The following is an 18,777-nucleotide window of genomic DNA, read 5'->3' on the forward strand; positions in this document are numbered from 1 at the left end:
CTTCTACTTTTTTGATGTGCTCCACCAGAAGTCTTTCTAAAATAGATATTGTTAGGTTGGTGGATCAGATCTTGGCAGCCTGGGGTCTCCCCTCTTCTGTTTAGCCCCCTCTCCCTTCTGGAGCAGGTGGTCTATCTCCGTCCACACCCTCTTATTCTCCTCCTTTGACCTCGGGGCGAGTGTTAGAGCTTTTGGCTCTGACTTCCCAGGTTCCGATGACTTCAGCATGACTACAGTTTTGTCCTTGACACCAAGTCTGGTTCTAGCCCCTTCAGTGCCATCTGCATGGTCAGGTCCCCAGGACCGTGTCCTCCCCCATCGGTCATGGAAGGTTTGAGTCGGCTCCAATTCTTTCTGTGGAGCCAGCCTTATCTCTGATGGCTGCGACGGCAGTGGACCCTTCCTCGGTTCCTGTCTGTCAGGTGGGGCTCTTGGGGCGGGTTTTGACCCTAGTTCCAAGTTTGCCGGTCTCAGTTCCAGGCTCCCATTCCTCCTGGGGGAGCCCTGCCTTTCAGACTATGGAAAGAGCTTTAGCCACTGCTTCTTCCCAGACAGCTCCTGGGTTACTGTAGTCTGTCCCTGTGACCCCATGTTTTTCAGTTCTGGAACCAACCCTTCCCCCAGGGTCTCAAGACTTGCCTGCCAAAGGCACACCTTCTTCCAAGTCCTGTTCAGATGTTTCCACTGAGGAGCATCCTTGGAAGAGATTGTGTAAGAGGAAACACCTTGATTCTCCTGAAGAATCCATCACTAAGGTCACGGATTTCGATGATGGGGAGGGTTCCCCCACAGTCACCTCCAGAAGACGTCCCCTTTGGAGACATTCATGAGAGCCTTAAACAGAGGGGTGATTGGAAGTCCAAAGACCTGCCCTCTGAGGAATCTGTGTACTTGCAGGCCTTTGGTGCTCGACCATCTACCTCCTGGGTTACCCCACCCACTGATGATTCAGTTAAGTTGATTGCTCAGCAGGCTTGTAAGGCACCTGATTCTGTTGAACCAGTCCTTCAGAGACCTTACAAAATTCTGTCCATTCCCGCGAAGATCAGCTTCACTGGGAAAAGGTCTCATAGTGGATACCATGGTGGTAGTGGCTGCCACTAAGAAAGAACTAGCAGAGGAAAGTTCTACTGTCCATCCCCTGAACCAAGAGTCCAGGGTGATGGACAGATTTGGGAAGTGGTCTATGCCTCAGTGACCTTTTCCTTCAGGTCCTTGAGCATTTTGGGACCTTTTACAAGACTTCAAAGGGATCTGGTCAAGGAGCTGTTGGATACCCTGTTGGGAACTGTGGCTAACGGGCTCCAAGAAAAAGTGGCCTCCCAGCTAGCTATCCTAGAATCTATTTTGAACTCATCCATGAGGCACATCGCACATGCAGCCAAAGGGGAGACCAGGTCAGCAGCTTCAGGCATTGCTATTCAGAGATATGCTTGGATGCACCTGTGTGAGTTTGTGGAACCGTTCAAGTCTTCCTTTGTCAATGCACCATTTGACGGTTCTTCTCTGTTTGGTCCCAAGGTAAAGGAAACTCTGTCCAGGTGTGAAAAAAGATAGAAATTATTGATAAAGAAGCCTCTGCTTCTACGATCAAAGTTATCTTAGCAGCTATTTCTAATTTCGCACAGACTTTGCAAAGTTTTCCTTAAAGGTACATTATGTTTGAAGCCCACTTTCAAAGACCCTCTGCCACCTTAGTATTTGACTCTAGTGTTACAATCACTTACTACACCTCCATTTGAACCTGCAGCTACCTGTGATTAAACGTTCCTTTCTTGGAAGACATTACCTCTCATAGCTGTCACTTCAGGGAAATGACTCTCCAAATTACAGGCTTTATGTTCTAAAGCTCTGTACTTAGTTTTCCATAAAGACAGTGTCACTCAGAGCAAACCCAACCTTTCTTCCTAAAGTGATTTCAGAGACCAATATCAACCAGTCCATAGACTTACCTGTATTCTTTCCAAATTTTTCACACAAAGGTGAGTACTGCCTTCACCTTCTGGATGTGCACAGACAGTTGCATTTCTATCTAGCTAGAACTAAACAATTTCGATGAGCTGAACAGTTGTTTGTATCCTTTGCCAGTGCAACTATGGGCTGACCAGTGTCCAAGGTGACTCTGTTCAGATGGTTAAGAGATTGTATATCTGTCATTTACATGAAACTGAACATGAAACTGCTTAAACCAGTCAAGGCACACTCTGCTAGATTGATGGCGACTTCTGCTGTTTTTCATTCCAAAGCTTCCTTGCCAGAAATTTGTGCAGCTGCAACCTGGGCTAAACCTCATACCTTTAGCGCTCGTTACAAAATGGATATGGTCTCCAGGGGGAGAGCATCCTTTGGTTCTGTGGTGTTCAGAAATGTCCTTCCATAAGTCCTCCCAGGATGCAAGGTAGCTGGGGACTCTGTCCCATTAGTCAGGAATAGATGAAAATTGACAACATCAAATAAGGAAGTTATGTCTTACTATAGCATTCCACCTGTCTTGTCGATCTTCATCTATTTTTGCATCCCTCCCGCCTGCCCCCTTCTGTAGGTTTCTGGTGGAGTGACATCCTGTCCTGGGTTCGTATTGTTAATAATACCTTGGACAAGGTTTCTGACTTGTACTGTGTATATTATGTAGTCTTTCTATCTATTACCAAACTTGATCTGAGGTAATGTGGAGTGGGGCATTGTGGGTAGACTTGTAGCTCAAGAGTTTTTTTGGCTGGTGCAAGCTTTATGACAGTTGGATGGGTTCAGAGGATCGGAACCATAACTCATTAGTCAAGAATAGATGAAGGTCAACAACACAGATGGACCATTATAGTAAGACATAACTTCTTTTTTCTGCTCTGCAGATCTGAGGATTGGTGTTTGAAGGCCTTTGAGCTATTACAGGCTGGCAGATAGCTGTAGGTACTACAAACGAAAGAAAAAGAGAAGTAAATTCCAGTGCCCTCCTGCATACTGTCTGTACTCCTAATTATTGTCATCCCTAATGGCAGAATCTCCTTTCTCCATCACCTTGCTGGCTTAGTTATTAGAATATTTTCTGGTACTTCATTAATATAATATTATTCTCTTTAAGGATGTGCATCCAAATTCCCAGTCTCTTCTTGTGTCTTGAATGTCCCCTCTGCTTCATCATCATCCCTTTCCACTTTAAATTATAGATGTTCTTCATCTCACATTGCTGCAGTCCTTACTTATGGGTAGTCCGCTGTCCTCGGTCGGCCCGAATACCAAAGTATTAGGCTGACGTCGGTCATGGGCGCCTAGATCTGACATCAGAGCGTCAGGGTATAAAGCGCATGACCGGCGCCATATCATCAGTCTTTTGCCGCATGGTCCGATGCAGAAGCAGCGTTGCAAGTGCCGTTCGCGTTCTGAAATTTTTCGTTTCGGAGTTTCAGACCGATACCAAGTTGGGCTAAGTACCCGTTGGGAATATTTTGTTTTTCTTGCCTCAGTTACTTACCGGATGTCAGAAAAAGTGAATAATTGTATTTCTTGTGGGAAACAGATACCGCATAGGGATTACCACTCGCTTTGTATTCCTTGTTTGGGACCGGAGCACGTAGTCGGTGTCGGTTTTGTGCTAGGTTTAATAAGCGCACTATAAAACGGAGGTTAGATTGCGCTAGGTTAGTCTTTGGCAAGAGGTGTAATTATAATATGCAGTCGGATGTTCCGACGCCTGCTTCTACTAAGAAGCGCAAAGACAAATCTTTAAAGCCTAGGCAGGATGATTCGTCCGTTTCGGACGCCGGACCTTTAGAAGCTACAGCTGAACAGGTGGATACGGCTGAAGTTTCTGTTGAGTCCCAGGGGTAAACTTTGATTTTACAGGATGTGGCCTCTCAGGAGGCAGGTCAGGCTGAAGGGGCCTCTCAGATTACTATTCTCCCTTCTATGCCTAAGGTGGTTAGGCCTTCTGCTACTGTTTCTAAGGCTCCTTCTAAGGGCAGGTCTGTCTTGCCTTCCTCTGGTGTCAGTTCTGGTTCTTCAGGGTCTGTGCCTAAAAAGCACATGCTTAAAATGGCAGAGGATTTGATTACTTTAATTAGAGGTTCTATGCCCCCTCCTGATAAAAGGCCTAGGATGGAGCCAGAGTTGGAAAGTTTGGAGCAGACCCCAGATGATTCAGAGTCTTCTGCTGAAGACATTCAAGATTTCCCTCCTTATTCTGATTCTGATGCAGAGGATTCCGCTCCTTCTGCTTCTCCTCCAGAGGATTTTTCATTTTCAGAAACTCTGCATTCCATGAGGGAGCATTTTCAGTGGGAGGGACAGGATTACTCTGATTCCCGGAAGAGACTTAGGGAGTTCTTGTTTTTACCACAGCATAGACCCTTAGCTATACCTCCGGTTTTGGATGTTGTTTCAGATGCTTTTTCGGAAGCTTCCCTTAATCCAGATTCTGTGCCTCCTGCCCCAGTTAAACCGGACAGGTATTACAGGGTGCCTGAGGCTCATAAATATCTGTATAAGAGTCCTAGGGTGGACCCAGAAACTATTAGTCAGGGGCCTAAGGGTGTTAGAGCCTCTGTTGTTAAGAATCCGGTTCCTCTGGATAAGGAAGCTAGAGCTTTGGATAGATGGGGTAAGAAGGTGTATACCTCTTCTACTTTAGCAATGAGAGCTTTGAACTGCCAGTTTCATATGTTGAAGTATCAGAATTTCCTCCTTTCTCAGCTAAGGTCTAAAGTGGATGCTTTGGCAGAGGGCATAGAGTGTAAAGAATTGCAGGATTTAGTGCATGTTTCTGAACAGGTGGGTAAGCACTCTTTGCAATGTGGTTTTGATGCTTTACAGGCTTCTTCTAGGGTGGCTGCCACTGGTTCAGTTATTCGTAGGTACGCCTGGCTTAAGGATCAGAATTTGTCTGAGTATGTTAAGTCTAGAATTCTGGATGCCCCTTTACAGTCTGAAGTTTTGTTTGGTCCTCCTGTGGAGTCAGTTTTAAAGAAAATGGAAGACAAGGCTAAGTCTATGCAGACTGTTAAAGATTTTTTGCAGGTACAACCTCCAAAGTTTAGTAGAAATTGGCCTACTAAGGGGTGGACGTACCCTTCCTCTGATTCTCAGTCTAGGGGTAGATCTAGGCGTGGTAGGGGCAGAGCTCAGAGTACTTTCAGGCCGAGACAATGGAGTTCACCTGCTCAATCTGCTGGTGAGGGCAGGGGCCAGTCCTTTCGTAAACAGGCCCAATGACCTACATTTTCAGCTGCCAGATTCTTCTTGCCTGGCAGCTCCTTTGGGAGGAAAGTTGGCTCTTTTCAAGCAAAATTGGCATTTAGTCACCCAGGACAAATGGGTATTGGACATTATAAACTGAGGTTACAAGTTCTATTTCCATGCCATGCCTCTTTCAAAGGCATGCCAGACGTCCCTCCTCGGCAAAGGCTAGAGGCTCGCAGACAAATTTCTTTACTTCTTCAAATAGGAGCTATACAGCCAGTTCCTCTGTCAGAAGTGGGCCTAGGATTTTATTCTCGCCTGTTTCTAGTTCCAAAGAAAGGGAACACGTGGAGACCAATTTTGGATTTATCTATCCTCAACACTTACCTGGACATTCCAAAGTTCAAGATGCTGACTTTACAACAACTTTTACCTCTGTTGGGAAAAGATCACTGGATGGTTACTCTGGATCTCAAAGAGGCTTACCTTCATGTTCCTATCAGGCCCAGTTGCAGGAGGTACCTGCGTTTTCGGGCTGGAAATTTACATTATCAGTTCTCTGCTTTGCCCTTTGGCTTATCTACTGCGCCCAGAGTGTTCACAAAGGTTCTGGCTCCAGTGATAGCATTCTTCAGACTAAGAGGAATACAGATTTATCCTTATTTGGACGATTGCCTGATTATTGCACAAGAAAAGGACGAACTTCTTCATCATCTACAGTATGTGATGGCAGTGTTAAGATGCCTAGGGTATTCTGTGAACGAAACAAAGTCCAGTCTAGTACCCTCTCAGGACATGTGCTTTCTGGGTGTGAGACTGAATACAGCTTCCCAGATGGCCTTTTGACCCCGGACAAACAAAGAAGCCTTTCTCTTTATTTCCATCAAATGTCTCTACGGTCCAGGCTGACTGCAAGGACAGTCCTTCAAGCCTTGGGGTTCATGGCATCTTGTATTCTGGTGCTTCCCAATGCCAAATTGCATATGAGGAAGCTTCAATGGTATCTCAAAATGTATGGACACAGCACTGCCAAGATCTAGACACTGTCATTCAGATAATACCTTGCATTCGGAAGGAGTTTTTGTGGTGGGCTCAGGAATGTCACCTAAACAAGGGACTCTCTGTGACCCGGTCAGAGGCGAGTCAGATTCTAACGACAGATGCCTCGGACAAGGCTTGGGGAGCACACCTCAATGGAAAATGGGTGCAAAACACGTGGCCTGTCAAACTCCAACATTTGCATATCAACTTGAAGGAAATGTTAGCAGTCCAGTTTGCATTTATGGCTTTCAAAGATTTACTTCACCCAGGGCAGGTGTTGATTCAAACAGACAACACTACTGTCATGTGGTACATCAACAAGCAGACGGGAACCCATTCTTACCCTCTTTGCAGGCAAGCGATGATTCTGTGGGAAACTGCTCTCAATCTACACCTCAATCTTCAGGCAAGGTTTCTACCAGGAGCACAGAACTCCTTAGCAGATGTATTGAGCAGACAAATAGTGGATCCTCACGAGTGGAAATTGGATCCTCATGTATTTCAACAGTTGACAGTGTTATGGGGAACTCCAGACATAGATCTGTTCGCTTCTCCACTAAATTACCAGTTGCCAAAGTTTTGCACAAAATGTTTCATCACACAGCTTGGAAGGTGGACGCTCTATCATTCAGTTGGAACAATCTGCATGTATATGCCTTTCCACCTCTGCCTCTTCTTCCCAAGGTACTCTTGAAGGCCAGACAAGACAAGCCAACCATGATTTTGATAGCACCGGATTGGCCTCGACAACACTGGTACCCACTACTGAGGAGCTTAGTACGAGAACCTCCATGGCCTCTGCCTTTGATTCCGCACCTTTTGTCACAAGAGGACAGTCACTTCCTCAATGTCAAGATTCAGTCTCTACATCTAACAGCCTGGCATATTCTGTTTTAGACTCTGGAGGGTCTCAGCTTCCACAACAAGTTTTGAATGTTATTTTGGAGGCCAGGAGGCCTAGTACCAGGAAAGTTTACGCTGATAAATGGAGGAGGTTTTTATTTGGAGCAAAGGAAAGGACTTTGATGTCTCCAAACCTGATTTAAGTGTTGCTCTTCAATATCTTACTGAGTTGTTGGACAAGGGTTTGTCTTTCTCCTCAATAAAGGTCCATGCTGCAGCCATTTCTGCTCACTATGATTGTGACCCTCCTTTGTTCTCTCATCCTTGGTTTAAGCAATTTCTTAGAGGGGCAAAGAATATAAGACCCCACGTAGAGCTCCTACTCCTGCTTGGGATCTCAATTTTGTGTTGGAAAAACTTACTCTACAACCTTTTGAGCCTGCAGCTACTGCCGAGTTAAAGTATTTGTCATGGAAAACTGCTTTTTTGTTGGCCATTACCTCTGCAAGAAGGGTTTCTGAATTACAGGCCCTCATGGCAGTGGAGCCTTTCCTGATTTTTCATAAGGATAGGGTATCTTTGCGTACTAATCCTTCCTTTATGCCTAAGGTGGTTTCTAGTGTGGCCTTAAATCAAACTATTCATTTGCCTACTTTTTATGCAAACCCCAAAATAAAGGGAGAAAATTTTGCATACTTTGGATATTCACAGGCAGTTGCGTTATTATTTGAGCAGAACCAAGGAGTTCAGACAGTCTCAGCAATTGTTTGTTTCTTTTGCTTTGGGTTCACAGGGTAAACCTGTTTCAAAACAAACTATTTCTAAATGGATTGGGTTTTGTATTTCTTTCTGTTATTCCCATCATGGTAAGGAGATTCCTGCGGGAATCAGGCCTCATTCCACTAGGGCTACTGCTACTTCTACGGCCTTTCTAAGGGGTAGCTACAAAGACATTTTGGAGGCAGCTACTTGGAGTTCAGTGCATACCTTTTCTAAACATTACCACCTTCCTCTTTATTCTAAGTCTAGGGCTGGATTTGCCACTGCAGTTTTACAGGGCATTTTAGCGGCCCCTAATGCTTTATGATTTTTACCATCCTCCCTTTCCCGTTGCTTTGGGATTCTACCCATAAGTAAGGACTGCAGCAATGTGAGATGAAGAACATAGTACAGTTTTGTACCTACCATAAATGTAGATGTTCGAAGATCCACATTGCTGCAGTCCAATTTACCCTCCCTCCTTCCCCACTGTAGTTAGACTTGGTGCTATGCTTTAGGTGATGGTTGTTGTTGGGCATGTTTTTGGGAGGTATTCTGTTTTGGCTGTGGCCTTTCTGGTTTGGTCTTCTGACATCTGGGGCAAGAAAAGACTGAGGATATGACGTCGGTCATGCGCCTTTATACCCTGACGCTCTGATGTCAGATCTAGGCACCCATGACCGACGTCAGCCTAATACTTTGGTATTCGGGCCGACCGAGGACAGCGGACTACCCATAAGTAAGGACTGCAGCAATGTGGATCTTCGAACATCTACATTTATGGTAGGTACAAAACTGTACTTTTTCTGCTTGTGCTGAGTATAGGAGCCTTAATTGTGTAGCTTTTAAATACCCTATCTGATGTTGTCCATTTTGTTATGCATCACAAATGGGTCTTTAGATCCGTCCTCGGATCCAGATTGGCCATTTCTCAGACAAATGATCCAAGCCTCAAACTTCTCTCTCTCCATTAATGCCTCACTCCCTAACTCAGATCTCATTTGTCACTCTTTAGTCCAGATATGATTGTGAGCCTCTTCAGTGTTATGGGTAACATCTTCCATGTTTTTTAAATTTTTCTTGGTAATTTAGTAAGTTAGTCTTCCTTTCTTCCATACCTCCCCTCCTATGTCACTTTCCTAGTGGTTGGTGGTGTTAGGCATTTCTCAGCTTTATTGTAGTTTTGCTTTCCACATCTTTCTTTTCTTTCTTCTGAAACATAAAAAAAAATCTTTCCCATTATCCCTTAGTTTAGTGTAGAGATTAGTGCTAGGGTGTGACTGGTTAGCTGTGTGTGTGTGTGTGTGTGTGTGTGTGTGTGTGTGTGTGTGTGTGTGTGTGTGTGTGTGTGTGTGTGTGTGTGTGTGTGTGTATGTCTTCTGTGAGCGCCAGGCAATTATGTCAGACAAACCTGAGAAACCCGCTGGGTTTAAGAGGTGTGCCTCTTGTGGGGATAAGATTCTCCAATCTGATGCCCACATGAAGTGCATTAAGTGCTTGGGCCAGGGGCACTTGGATATGCCTTGTGATATTTGCTCGGCATTCAGTCCCCAGGTGCTGACAGATAGGAGGAACAAGCTCATTTTGAGATTGCTTCTTCCCTCCTCTAGTGTCCAGACTCCCATTCAGAAAAGTGACCCCCCCTGTTTCCCTGAGAATGTCAGCTTACACCTCTGAAAACAGGAGAAAACTTTTAGATCTGACTTCTTTGGATCCTTTAGCTCTGCGCTTCTCTCCAGATCAGACAGCCCCCCTCCAGATACAAGGGAGTCAGCACTGACCCATCCTCTCACCCTGCCAGATTCAATGACCTCAGGTCCGAGCAGCCTTTTAGAGCCGTCGGAGGTCATTAGAATCTGTAGTTCATCTTCTCCGCAGCAGACTTCGAAGCACTCCCATTCGGACTAGGCCTCATAGAAAGTCAGATCAACTGCCCATTGCCTTTTTGCTTAACAAATTGGGACAAATGATCTCTAGGGTTACCTTGGTAAGTTGGATTACAGAATGTATCTCTATGGTTTACTCCCAACAAGGTAAACAAATTCCCCATCCGGTTAGAGCCCACGCAACTAAATCTGTCAACCTCTACAGCCTTCTGTGCTAGAAATCCACTTAATGAGATCTGTGCTCCAGCTGCTTGGTCCACAGCTCACACCTTTATATCTCATTACAAGTTAGACATTATTTCCAGGAACAGGACATCCTTTAGTTCTGTGGTGCTCAGGCATATCCTTCCTTGAGATCCTCCCAGGGTTTGTGTAGCTGGGGGGCTCTATGACCCATTTTTGATACGTAATGAAATGGACAACATCAGATTAGAAGTTATGTACTTAACATATATTAGTATCTGTGTTTCATTATGAATTGCTTCCCACCCTCCTTCCCCCTTCCTTGTGCAGCTGAGAGTAACCTAGAGGACTAAGGAACCCACTGGCTCCCAGTTTGGACTGCAGTAGATCTTTGTTTCTGTTTCTTTCTTATCTTGGGAATGTCCACCTTATGATTAGGGCAGCAAACTTGATCTGAGGGTTTGTTAGGGAGTGAGGCATTATGAGAGAGGGAAGAGTTTGAGGCTCAGATTGTATGTCTGAGAAATGGCCGATTTGGATCTGAGGACGGATCTGAAGAGCCATCCGTGATGCATAATGAAATTGGATAACACAGATACAAGTTATGGTAAGTACATAACTTCTATTCAGATCAGGCAATCCATAACCACCTTGTTCTACTGGAAGGATCACCTTATCCCACTTGACTCTTGCCCTCTTCCTCTCTCAAATAAAATCCTTCAACTATTTATTAATTGCTATCCACACATTCTCCTCTGGTTGACAAAAATATACCTGACCTGTGTATAAAACCAAAGGGAATAAAAACATTTTCACTACATGTATCTTGCTATCTATATCCATGAAACAGAGCTTCCAGTTTCTCAGTTTTTGTATTATCTTTTGTTTAGTTTCTTCCCACATATCCTTAGTTGACATAACAGAATAATTTTTAATCCATACTCCTATGTACTTCATTTTATCATGTCCCCATAAATATGGATATTGTTGAACCAATTTATCTGTGGGTACATAATTTACAGCTACTGACTTTGTTTTAGTTTCATTAATTTTGCATCCTGAAAATATTTGAAACTGTTTCAAAATGTTCCACAACACTGAAATGTCCTTTTCTGGTTTTATGAGGTATAAAATGATATCATCTGCAAATAGAGCAAGCTTTTCTTGACTACCATACTAATTATACCCTTGAATTTCTAAGTCCCTTATTTTCATTGCTAGTGGTTCTAAATATAATACAAATAATAAAGGTGAAAGAGGACACCCCTGCATGGTTCCTTTACTCAAACATAAATTATCAGATAGGAACCCACCCACTTTAATTTTCGCCTCCAGTCCCTCATATATCCTCCTAGTAAACCTTACAATTTTATCAGGAAATGCAAATGCTTCCACTGTCCTGCTCAAAAACTCCCACCTTACTCTATCATATGCTTTCTCTGCATCAAGACCTACCAACAACAGTAGTATTTTCTTACATTCTGCTTCCCACTGGATGACCAGTGTTTTGTTAATGTCAAGTATTTGCTTCCCCTCCTCAAAACCACATTGATCCATATCACACAATTTTTTCATTACCTTTGTCATTCTTTTAGCCATTATAAATGCAAACACTTTTATAATCATGGTTTTGAATTGAAATGGGCCTGTATGAAGCTGGATCTGATGGGTCTTTACCCTCTTTAGATATTACGTCCACCACCACTTTCTTCTGGGTTACCGCCTCTTAAAATGCTGTTAAACAAAACCTTCCAGATCTTTATCAATCTTTTCCCTCCTAGTTTCCAAACTTCCACAGGAATGCCATCTGTTCCTGGGGACTTTCATGCGTATTGGTTACACATCACCATGTTTGTCTCATCTCCTCCTATCTTGTTAGTAACTGAGCCTCATCTTCCTTTAACCTTGGCATATTTAATTCTTCCATAAACATTTTCATCTGTAGCTTTTCTTGATTTCCATATTTCTCTGCTTTATACAGACGTTCATAACATTTTTGAAATATTTCTAGTACCTCTACAGGATCTCTTGTTATCTTCCTTGTTATAGGCTCCATAAGGTGGCGACCACCCTTTCTACTTTCTGTTGCTTGTGTTATTGTTCTAAACGCTTTTGGGCTCTGGAGTTATTATCAAAAAACAGTTGCTTAACAGCAGTCTTTCTAAACTCATGCATATCATTAAATTAATCCCTTATTTTCTGCTTCACATTCTGCAATTGCTCTTCTTCTTCTATGAGATTCCCCCTATTCTGCAATACTTTAACCTTTGTCAGTCCCTCTAAATAATTCTTGTTACTTCTTAACCATATCATTCTTTCTTTTATTTCCACTCAATTTTTAAACTCATAGGTTCATAGGTAGGTTCATAAGTAGGTACTATAGCAATAACCCACGCCTGGGTGTGGGTAATGCTGGATTTACCCACAGTTGGCGTGGTTTGGTCCCGGGGAAGCCCGGACCAAACAAAGCCAACCATGGTAAATACAGCATTACCCGCCAGAAGTGGTTATTGTTATTATTAATGACATTATTTAAGAAAAGAAATAATTACTTTTCTTAAATAATGGCATTGTATAATGCCTCTTTACTGCCCTTCCGCAGCTGTCTGGTATTCTGCGGCAGTTCTGATGTACTGCGCATGCCTACGCAGTACATCAGAGCTGTGGGCAAAAGCACTGTTTCGCTATGTTAAATGGGTTTAACATAGCGAGACAGCTTTAAAATAAGCAACGGATATCTCCGTTGCTTATTTTAAAGCTGTCTCGCTATGTTAACCCTATTTAATATAGCGAGACAGTTTAAAAGCAACGGAGATCGCAAGATCTCCGTTGCTTTTTACACACTGTGTCGCTATGTTAAAGGAGTTTAACATAGCGAGACAGCTTTACAAAAAGCAACGGAGATCTCCGTTGCTTTTTTTAAACCTGTGTCGCTATGTTAAACTCTTTTAACATAGCGAGACAGTGTTTTATACTAAAGGAAAAAGACCGGGCGACCGGACCTTTTTCCGTTAGTATATTGAGGGATTTACAACGGGCACGCTGGTTGGGCTGGCCAATCAGCGTGCACGTTTTACGGGAGGAATTGTATAATAGGCTATTGACCCTAGGGCCTATATAAGCCTAGCCAAATGGTACCCTGGCTTTTGCCACCCAAAAAAATTATTTTCCTGTGCCCCTGTCAAGCAGAGCCACAGAAGTGATCCCCGGGGTGAATTTCCTATCTCCCATCCAATCATCAAGATTTTTCTTGAAGAGTGCTAATGAGGAGCTTTGTTGGATATACATAGGTAGTTTGTTCCAGAGTATGGGAAGTCTCTGGGACAGGAATCTATCCCTCCAGCATGTTCTGTTTATTGTGGTGACAACGTTTAGGTGCCTAGAATGTGCAGCTCGGAGGGATTGGGATTTCCTTAAGTGGAGCATGTCCAACAGCTCTGGGTTTGACATAGCTTTGTATGTTAAGCAGAGATCGCCTCTGAGTAGGCGATATCCAACAGAGTAAAACTGGAGTTTTTTGAGACGGTCTGCGTAGGGCATCTGTTTGAGGCTGGTAATCCTCTTTGTGAGGTATTTCTGTGGCCTTTCCAGTTGTTGTAGATGTCTTGTGAGATACATACCAAAAGAGGCATTGTACTCTATAATGGGTCTGAGTGATGAGTAGAGGGGAACAATGACCTCTTTTTTCCCGGATGAGAAAACTTTTGTGATGAGGTGTGCCACTTAGACGGATTTCCTGACTACTGTGGTGATGTGATTATCAAAGGAGAGACTACTGTCCACCTGTGTCCCAGGGTCTCTTATCACACTTTCGGTGGTAAGTAGACTACCACCTATGTGGTAGTTCATGGGTACAGAGTTTTTAGCCATGGCTTTGACACCAGGCATCTATCTCAGTGAGGCCCTTTTGTAGGATGTCCACATCATTAGGAGTTTTGATTATGGCGCCTAGTTTGCAGTCATCTGTGAACTTTGTTAGCCAAAGATCTTCTGTTTTAGCCTGTACTTCAGAGAAGTAGATACCAAACAGGAGAGGACCTAGGACTGAACCCTATGGTACTCCACTTGTCACTGGTCTAAAGTTGGATTTAGAGTCTGCTACTTTCACAGTGTGGGTTCTGACAGTGAGCCAGTTGGCAACCCATCTTGTGACATAGAGATTTATACCTAGTTTAGTGAGTTTATCTATAATTCCAGAGTGGGGGATGGTGTCGAAAGCCTTGGCGAGATCTAGATAGGCTGTGTGAACCACCTTACCCTCATCTACGGCTTTGGTGACCGCTTCAAAGAAGTCTATCAGGTTTAGGAGACATGATCTGCCTTTTACAAACCCGAACTGGGTAGGGTCCAGAGTTTGGCGATTACCAGTGTTATTGTTTATAAGTTCCATGATGATATGTTCCATAGCCTTGCTGACCAGGCTCGTCAGGCTAATGGGGCAGTAGTTCCCGGGGTCCGTGGTGGCTCCCCCTTTGTGGAGTGGGATAACCGTTGCTATGCACCATTCAGTGAGCACAAAGCCTGAGGTGAGGCTATGATTGAACATGGTACTTAGGTGGGGTGCCAGTTCGTTCTGTAGTTCATGTAGAGCGCAGCCTGGGATGTTGTCAGTTCCCATGGATGCTGTGTTCTTGGCTTTGGAGAGTGTGTTTTTTACCTATGCAGCCATGATTACAGGAACTTTGCATTCTTCCGGTATAGAGATGGGCCCTTTATGGGGTGAGAGAGGGGTAAAGTTAGCACTGAATCTATCTGCCAGGATGTTGGCAATATCAGTTGGTTCTGTATATTTAGTGCCATTGTGCTGTAACTCAGATCAGATCTGAGTGTTGCCATTGAGATTCTTGACATAGCTATAGAATGCTTTGTGGTTGTCTTTAGAATCAGTGGTGGTTTTGTTTTCATAACTAGCTTTGGAGGATTTTATGAGGGATCTCAGCTTCTTACTGAGGCTGACCACGGAGTTCCTCCAATCATGTGAGTTTACTTTTTTTTGTTACAGTTTCTTTCTTCTGTTGTAGAGTTTCTTTATGGCAAGGGACCACCAGATTGTCTTCCTTTTTTTGGAGGATAACATCTTGGTTCTGTTAGGGATTGCACGATCCATGCACTTGTGTAAGTGCTTATAAAGTGCATTTGTATAAGATTCAGCAGTCGTACCTCTATTGTCTGTCAGCATGGGTGTCGTGAAGTTTGCCACTTCTGTCTTAAGAAGCGTGAAGTTGGCTTTGGAGAATTTTTTTACGGTGGTTTCCCTAATGGAGGGTGGGGGTGGGATGTGGATGTCTAGGATGATTTGCCTGTGGTTAGATCTGACCAACAAGGAATTGACCTCTGGTGTGGAACAATGGTTGCCCATGTTGGTAATGACCAGGTGTAGGATATTGCTGCCCCTGGTGGGAGTGTGGATAAGTTGATCCAAGGCGTTGGAATTTATGAATTCCAGAAAATGTTGAGCACAAGAGTTGGTACATGAGTAGTTTTCCCAGTTAATGGTGGGGTAGTTAAAATTGCCCATTATTAGGGTGTTAGGTTGTACCCTAATATTTTCCAGTGTATCAAGAAATGAGGAGTGGGAATCCTGGGGCATGGTGGGGGATCTGTAGCAAGCTACAGTTTGGATTGCGGTCTTGCCCAGAGTTAGCTGCTCTTGGATAATCTCGGATGCATTATGCTGAGCAACTAGTCTGGAGGTATGGGTATCCTTAATGAATATGGACACGCCTCCGCCTTTAGTGCTTCGGCCCAGGTTAGGTGGCCGAAAGGTGTGGTGTGAATTATGGCAGGATGCTCCTAGGGTCATACCTTCCTGGGCTACAAGATTGGACAGCTCCTCCATGTCTCTTTTCGTGTAGTCCAGGGAGGCATGTCTCAGGTCATTCACACCAACATGGACAATGACAGAGTCACATTTGTACTTGTTGTGGAATGACCTGAGTGCATGCATTATGTGGCGGATCCTGGCACCTGACAGGCAGCTGGCAGTAACTTTCTCCTTGTTTAGCCTGGTGAGTGGAACATCAGTGTGCCTGACTATAGCGTCACCTATGACTAGAGTGTTGGGTACGTTGTTATGCCTTTTATAGGTTCATAGGTTCATAGGTTGGTACTAGGCTATTGGCCCTAGGGCCTATGCAAGCCTAGCCATAACAATTTCCTGGATATTTCTTCCCACAATATTTACTTCTCTGGACCCCTGTCTAGCATAGCGACTGACATGATCCCCGGGATGAATTTCCTATCTCCCATCCAATCATCAAGGTTCCTTTTGAAGAGGGCCAATGAGGCACTCTGCTTGACATGTATGGGCAGTCTATTCCAGAGTATGGGGAGTCTCTGGGTCAGGAACCTATCCCTCCAGCATGTTTTGTTCATTGTGATGACAAGGTTTAGATCTCTGGAGCGTGTGGCTCTGAGGGATTGGGATTTCTTTAAGTGGAGCATGTCCAACAGCTCAGGGTTTGACATGGCCTTGTATGTTAAGCAGAAATTGCCTCTGAGTAGACGATATGCCACAGAGTATAGCTGGAGTTTTTTTAGACGGTCAGCATGTGGCATCTGCTTTATGCCTGTGATTCTTTTAGTGAGGTATTTCTGTGGCCTTTCCAGCTGTTGCAGATGTCTTGTGAGGTACATGCCAAACAGGGCAATATACTCTATAATGGGTCTAATGCGGGATGAGTACAGTGGGACAATGACCTCCTTTTTTCTAGATGAAAAGCCCTTAGTGATGAGGTGTGCCACATAGAAGGATTTCCTGACTGTTGTGGCGATGTGGTTATCAAAAGTGAGATCACTGTCCATCTGTGTCCCTAAGTCTCTCATCACACTTTCGATGTTTAGTGTCCTGCCACCTATGTGGTAATTCATGGGTACATATTTTTTTCCAAAGGAGATAACTATTCATTTCTTGGCATTAAGCTTGAGCCCATGGCTCTGGCACCAGGCCCTTCTGTAGAATATCCACATCATTTGGGGATTCAGTAATGGTTCCTAGTTTGCAGTCATCTGCAAACTTTGTTAGCCAGAGTCCCTTAGTGTTGGCCTGTACTTCAGAGAAGTAGATGCCAAACAAGAGTGGTCCCAGGACTGAACCCTGAGGTACTCCACTTGTCACTTGTCTGGAGCTGGATTCGGCTACTTTTACAGACTGGGTTCTGTCAGTAAACCAGTTGGTAACCCAACAAGTGATGTAGGGATTTATGCCCAGCCTAGTAAGTTTATCTATGATTCCAGAGTGGGAGATGGTGTCGAAGGCTTCGGCGAGGTCCAGATAGGTTGTGTGGACCACCTTACCCTCGTCCACAGCTCTGGAGACTGATTCGAAGAAGTAATTTGGATTCAGGAGACAAGATCGGCCCTTCACAAACCCAAACTGGGTGGGGTCCAGTGTTTGAAGGTTGCCAATGTCTTTGTTTATAAGTTTCATGATAATGCGTTCCATGCCCTTGCAGATCAGGCTTGTCAGACTGATGGGACGGTAGTTCCCGGGATCCAAGGCGGATCCTCCCTTGTGGAGCGGGATAACTGTAGCTGTGCGCCAGTCAGTGGGCATGAAGCCTGAGGTGAGGCTATGATTAAACATGACACTTAGGTGAGGTGCCAGTTCATTTTGTAGTTCGTGTAGTACACAGCCTGGGATGTCATCTGGTCCCATGGATGCTGTATTCTTAGCTTTGGAGAGTGTAGTTTCTATGTGTGGCTGTGATTATCGGAATTTGGCAATCTTTTGGTATTGAGATGGGCCCTTTAGGGGGTGAGAGATGGGTGAATTTGGCATGAAATCGATCTGCCAGGATATTGGCAATATCCTTGGGATCAGTATATTTAATGCCATTCTGTTGTAGCTCAGAGCAGATCTGAGCATTGCCATTTAGATTCTTGACACAACTATAGAATGCCTTGTGGTTATCTTTGAAATCTTTGGCAATTTTATTTTTGTAACTAGCTTTTGAGGATTTTATGAGGGATCTCTGCTTCTTACTGAGGCTGGTGAGGGAGTTTTTTGCATCCTGGGATTTTCCTCTTTTCTGCAACAATTTTTTCCTTCTGTTGTATAGTTTGTTTATAGCAGGGGACCACCAGATTGGCTTCCTTTTTTCGGAGAAGAGCATCTTGGTTCTGTTTGGGATGGCATGATTCATGCATGAGTGGATGTGCTCATACAGTGCCTTAGTGTAGGATTCTGCAGTCGAACTTCCAGATCCCGTCTGCGTGGGTGTTGTGAAGTTTGTCACTTCTGACTTCAGTAGCATGAAGTTGGCTTTAGAGAAGTTTTTTAAGGAGGTTTCCTTACTGGGTGTTGGGATCTGGATGTCAAAGGTGATTTGCTTATGGTCAGACCTGACCAATGAGGGGGTGACCACTGGTGTGGAGCATCTATCTCCCATATTGATAATGACCACGTCTAGGATACTGGAGCCCCTGGTGGGACAATGGATTAGTTGATCCAGGGCGTTGGAATTTATGAATTCCAAGAACCGTTAGGAAAAGGCGTTGGTACCCGAGTAGTTTTCCCAATTAATGGCAGGGTAGTTGAAATCACCCAGTATTAGGGTGTTTGGTTGTATCTTAATATTTTACAGTATGTTTAGAAAGGTGTAGTGAGAATCTTGAGGCATGTTGGGGGATCTGTAGCAAGCTACAATTTGGATTGCAGTCTTACCTAGTGTTAGTTGCACCTGGAGAATTTCAGATGCATTGTGTTGGGCAGCTAGCCTGGAGTTGTGAATATCTTTGGTGAATATGGACACTCCTCCACCTTTAGTGTTTCGGTCTTAGTTTTGTGGCCGAAAAGTGTGGTAAGAATTGTAGCCTGGTATTGCAGGGGTGCTGTCTGGAGCCTTGAACCAGGTCTCAGTTACTGCACAGATATCGATGTTCTCCATTTTTA

Source organism: Protopterus annectens, chromosome 8.part0 (genome assembly GCF_019279795.1).
Source record: "Protopterus annectens isolate FY-2018-M chromosome 8.part0, PAN1.0, whole genome shotgun sequence".
In the NCBI taxonomy this organism is placed as follows: Eukaryota; Metazoa; Chordata; order Ceratodontiformes; family Protopteridae; genus Protopterus; species Protopterus annectens.